The 5,844-nt window shown below is 36.9% G+C and overlaps 1 long non-coding RNA gene across 2 annotated transcripts; it reads right to left on the bottom strand.

Annotated features, from left to right (window-relative positions):
- Positions 1-203: 203 nt before the first annotated feature.
- On the bottom strand, positions 204-4,377 carry LOC133722032 (uncharacterized). 2 transcript variants are annotated; one of them, XR_009852426.1, is made up of 7 exons: positions 3,724-4,377; positions 3,375-3,563; positions 2,574-2,708; positions 2,315-2,495; positions 1,990-2,073; positions 739-852; positions 204-372 (listed from the first exon to the last, which is right to left on the bottom strand). It is a non-coding gene; the product is annotated as an uncharacterized LOC133722032 (long non-coding RNA). The 2 variants fall into 2 exon arrangements; XR_009852425.1 differs by lacking the exon at positions 1,990-2,073 and having other exon boundaries at positions 2,315-2,492; positions 3,724-4,374.
- Between the last annotated feature and the right edge of the window lie 1,467 nt (positions 4,378-5,844).

The raw sequence follows: 5,844 nt of genomic DNA, 5'->3' as shown, positions 1-5,844 counted from the left end.
CGCAAGAATTTTGCTACTGCAAAATGCCGTCGCAAATATCTATGGCGACGCCACCGACCACTACCAAAACTTTGCGACGGTAAAATTGCCGTCGCAAAATTTTATTTATGAATTAAAAAAAAATCTGGCATGCAAATATGCATTGCCAGATTTTTTTTTTTTTTTTGGATAAAAGCGTGCTGTACAAAAAGGAATTAAACATATTGAAAAGGGAATGTTAAATTTTGATTTTTCTCATGAATGTTACAAAAGCAATGAAGCTCTTATACAAGAGTTTACAAGATAATACAAGGTACTTTTCTTCCTCTACTTCAAGAAAAGCTTTGCAGGGATCTTCCTCCATCTTCCTCAAGATATGTGTCCGTTTTCTATCTACATAGATAAGTGAAAAGTATTTAGATAAAGAAACATAAATCAAATGAAGAGAGGGAGGATGAGCATGAGACTTGGGACTACACTTACAGATACTAAAGTTTAGGCAAATTGATATTGATATCCTCTGATTAATTACTTTATGAAAGCATAGATCCTAGTGTGGAGAAGTGTACATTTGAATGAAATTTAGAGTGAAATTTGGAGAAGTGTACATTTGAGTGATTAATTACTTCATTAAAGCATAGATCCTAGGTCGGCAAATTTACTGTCTACCAGATGAAACAATATCAGTGTACACACTACACACCAATCCACATAAAAAAACTTAAAGTGAAATTTAAACTGCATATGAGTTTTTCATACCTGTAAATCCCCAAAAAATGTTGCTGAAAGCTCTGCCTCTCATCCTCCTTTTCCAACTGTGCACTTCAGAACCTATGCTCCAACTTCTCCTTTTCCTTGTAGTTCTGGACATACCTGCATCAATTCAAGATTCAATGAACATATATAGAGTTGCAAATTTAGAACTTGATAAACAATGAACAAGAATTACACACATAAGAAATAAGATACAGAACAAAAAAACCTTTACTTAGTTTCGTAGCTTTCAGTCATTTCATTATAGTTTCAATTCATATATACTCTATGAAAGCATTTAGTTCCTACTGTATTATGGTATTGATATGCCCTGTTTTACTTCTAAGCTTCATTGTCCTGTGCCCAGGAAGGATCCAAAAGAAAAACCCTTAGAGGAATAAGTCACATAATCAACTCATCACAAACAACTGAGATCAAAAGATTGTGAATCATCAATAACTATCATTGTTATTCACCAATTGATGTCACACACTCAAGAACATTATCAAAATCAAAAGCTTACACCTTTTTCATTCCAACCTCCTCAAACCCCAATTCAAAACACATACCCTAGCTAATATCAAAACCATCAAACCAGTCTCACAAAAGCAAAGGATATCTTTCCCATTAAATTGTTTAAAAAAAGATTTCGGGAACAAATTAGTGCTCAGATTTTATGACTACCAACTAAAGCTGGGATATATCTGTTTACAATGATCCTATTGTACTAGATATAATCTCCAGCAAAGCAAATCAAATAGATAGAATAGCAAAGTAGCACGGCAAAAAACAATATTAAATTTTGATGAGAAATTACACTAAACCTAGATTGATTCTTGAATTCTATCAAAAAACGGTGGGCATGAGAACTTAAACAACAAAGTTTTAAATGACCACCAATTAGAGCCAAAACAAGAGTCCCTGTAACATAATCGAATGGAATCATGACTGAGCATTCTGTCGATCTTTAAGCCTTTTTTAAACTGCAGCTAATGTTGACAAAGGATAATTTAATGGAAGCAACACAACTTTGCTATCTATTACAGCATGATCATTACCGTTACAACCTTACAATTACTTATTGTTGCAGACTAACTTGCTCTTTATATTCCTATTTTACTGAGCCTAACTTATATATATGCTTGAGAAATCCAAAACCATAAATTAAAAACATATTGAAGAGATTCATCTAACGGCATCTAGTCTCGACCAAAATTCAACTATAATCAGTAAACACTAGCTCAAAATTTGACTCACTATTCTGCAGAGGTTAGGCTCCAAAATTGAGGCAAATTCTTGCAAGCTAACCACCTTCAGGGCTTCAAGGATTCCACAATCACACTGCATAAAATGAAGCATGTATATAAACAATAGACACATAACATCCGACACTAAGACAAACCTCAGTTATCACATATAATTATGAATGATGGCAAGTTATCTTACAAACATAATGCAAATATATAAAAACCGTTTCAAATTCATTTCTGTGAGATATTGCTTTATATACAACTTTTAAAGCATAGGAATAGAATAGGAAATGTACAACTTTTATATAAAGGCTTTAAGTACAGAAAATTACCTCATTGGATTTTGGTAGGGGTTAATTTGAACAGCTGCTTGTTAATAGAGTCATGGTTCTATTTTTTTTTTTGTCGATGACACCTTGGACGATCCAATGTAAAACAATTTCATAATGTGCTTCGTGAAGCTCTCCTTTTTCAAATAGGATCAAGGCTTCCACCGGTACCATTAGCGTCCTGCTAAACAAAAGACATTCTTATCTTCTAACTTATAAGAGCACACACATTACTCAAGAGTATGAAAACAATTAGAAGTACCTTCAATTTTGCTTGGATTGCACTGCAGCAATCATTTAAGCCCTGGCCACTCAGAGCTGATATGCAAACAACAATACAACATCATCTCTTTTCTGCTTCTATTCGGATGCTGTCAGGATTGCTCACCTTATCAACCTACAAAAATGTAGCTCTCTATCATCAATCTTGCGCATTTCCATATATATATATATATTTTTTTTTTTTCCTCCACAAAGGGATATAAAGGGTTTTGATGTTATAGTTAGTGGTGGGGATCATAATGCACAACATTCAGTTGCTTTAGTGAAAGTGAGTCTTGCTACTATATATATATCAGTCTTGCTTTAGTGAAAGTGAGTCTTGCTACTATATATATATATAGTAGCAAGACTCACTTTCACTAAAGCAACTGAATGTTGTGCATTATGATCCCCACCACTAACTATAACATCAAAACCCTTTATATCCCTTTGTGGAGGAAAAAAAAAAAAACCTTTATTTCCCAATCTATCTAGAGACAGCAATATCAGAGTTCACCGAAACAAATGCATGTAACAAATTCCAAGCATCAGAAGTTTATTAACAGAAATCACATCTTGAGACATTTGAGTAACACTATCTGCCAAGCTTGAAGCCATCTTTTGCTCTGAAAGAGGGAGAGGACATAGGGTTACTGTTCTATATCTATTTTGGTTATGAGACATGGCATACGATAAAATAAAAAAACGAACCAAAGACTATCCAAAACATTCAACACAAATTATCAGAGCTAAAAACTGATGTAGCAAGGCAATAATATCAAAGAGAGGAAAAAACACAAACCTGCAAAGACATTGGGGAATAAAATAAGGGTCAAATTCCTTAACTACATCTTTGTTCATGCAAACAGTATCGGAGATCGGCTTTTAGAATGGATCAGCTACTTTTACAACCTAGGGACCTGTTTTTACTTGAATACCATCTCTGGAGAACTTTTGTTCAGCGAATGTAGTAACTGATCTTGTGTCAAACCTGTAAGAGCAAACCAAGCACATAATAGTTAACTTGATCAATACACCAATTGAAATACCATCAATTACAGAAACGTATAAGAATTCATAAAACATAGTTAAGAGAACAACAGAAAAGAATAGTTGGTCATTACTAAAACCAAATAAGAACAGCTTCTTACATTCTATATTTGAAACAACCATATGAATTAGTTTCTTTAGATAATATGATAATCGTCATGGAAACCAAGTCATGAATTAGTTTCTGCAGATCCGACGACCGCCAGCAACCGCCAACGCCACCAGGCCATCGTCGCGCGTCAAAACAGCTCCACGCCAAACCCCTTCGCCGCAGCCCCGCCCTGACACACCACAAAAACCACCCCAGCACAAGGATCATAACCCCACAGATCCAAAAACGAGATCGGATAGATCCCATCCGGGATCGACACCGCCTCATCTAGAACAGGGCAGCCACAAACCAACACGCAGGGACGGTGGCGAAAGAGATCATCGCCGGGACCCCAAGATCCGTCGCTGCACCATCGCCGCAAAACATCCATGAACCAGAAAAGCAGATCGAGAACGAACCGCTGATGCCCGGAACCGACAATCCAACCACCAACCCAGAGCCACGCCGCTGCCATGGACCCCTAACACTACTCAGGACCAAACTCCCCTCCCGGACCATAACGCAGCGGCGGGGGATCCACCGGCGTACGGCCGGGGGAGAAAACTCTCCTTCTGTTTTTCTTTTTTCCTCTCGCGCGTGGGGCGCGTTCTACTTCTGGGACCTCGACCGTCCTCTTTCTGTATTTCTCTCTGTTTGTTTTTGTTTTTAGGTTGTTGTTCTTTGGAGGATTGGTGAGTAGAGAAGACGACGGCATGTATTACCGTAGCTAAATTAAAGAAATTTGGCGACGGAAAGAATATGCCGTAGCTATTGAGGGCATATTTATGCGACGGCGACACCATGCAGTGGCAAATAATTTTTCTCTTTGCGACGCCACATTTGCCGTAGCAAATTTTAGATCAATGGCGACGGCATTCTCACGCCGACGCTAACTGGTGAAGTCAAATGAATTTTTTTTTGTAGTGTTATCTTCTTCATCCCTCATTCTTCACATGTAAGCTTGCACAAGGAGAAGGCACACACATTTCCGGTATCTAGGCCACCATCTCTACACCATGGCTTCATAAGGGTAGCAAGAAAAGCCATGAAGTTATGGCAATAGCTAGTGACAAGCTTTGCCTTAACTTTCATGGATTTCTCCTCTCTTTCCCTCTTCTTTCTCTCTCTTATTTCTTGCTTATGGTGTTGTTTGATGTGTATTGATATATACTTGTGTGTGACCTCTCATGGTTTTAGGGTTTTGAAACCCGAGTTTAGTTTTGTAAGGTTTTGTTGAGGAATTAATAAAATTGATGTTAATTCATATGATTTGTGTACTCTTGCGTTAATTTCTTCACTCTAGATGTATGGTTTAGGTTTTCCCCTCCTTAATCTTTTTTTGGTGTGTTGGAATTGGAATATTAAATTGGGGAATTTATATTTTAATTTAGATTATGGTATGAGTATGGTGGAATTTGCCCATTGCATATCTCTATTTCCATTTGGATTTCTTAGATTGTGGTCCTCCAATCACCCAATTTTGAGTATTATTACCCTTGATTGTCGGAATAGTATTCGGAATTGTTGGGTAGGGTAATTGTTATCACAAGTACTCTTTTCGACCTTATTATTTGTGGTGATGGTTGCTAGAGTGTGTTACAATCGATTGTCAAAACCTAAAGCATTTAGTTTTGAGCACTTATGGCCCTAACAAGGCAGAAGGTTTGAGACTAGGATAGGGTAGCCAAAACCTAAGTATTCTTTCTTATTCTTGTTTTTGCTTAGGGTTTGACTACTATTTTATGACAATCAATTTCGCTTTCTTTTTGACCTCTTAATGCTAAATGGAAATCTGACAAAACATTTGAAGCATCATTTGAATTAATCATCATCATTCCATATGATTTTAGATTTGTGTGGAGAATCTTGAATTCCATGGTGACCTTTGATGCGATGCATCCCATCCTTCTATCTATCTTATTTTTATGTCGTAGTTAGTTAGTTTATTTATCATTTATGAAAATCCAAAAATATTGTGACTTTCCCACTATCATTCATTTGTAAATCCATGTGGGTGTGAGCATTACAAGAACTTTTGTGTGTATCACGGCCCTATCTAGGCCTTGCTTGGTGCAAAGCCGTCTATGGGACTTTGTGTGATGCAAAGTCATGCTTGAATGAGGCTTGGTGC

Source organism: Rosa rugosa, chromosome 7 (genome assembly GCF_958449725.1).
Source record: "Rosa rugosa chromosome 7, drRosRugo1.1, whole genome shotgun sequence".
Classification (NCBI taxonomy): domain Eukaryota; kingdom Viridiplantae; phylum Streptophyta; class Magnoliopsida; order Rosales; family Rosaceae; genus Rosa; species Rosa rugosa.
This window is presented reverse-complemented; position numbering and strand designations above follow the sequence as displayed.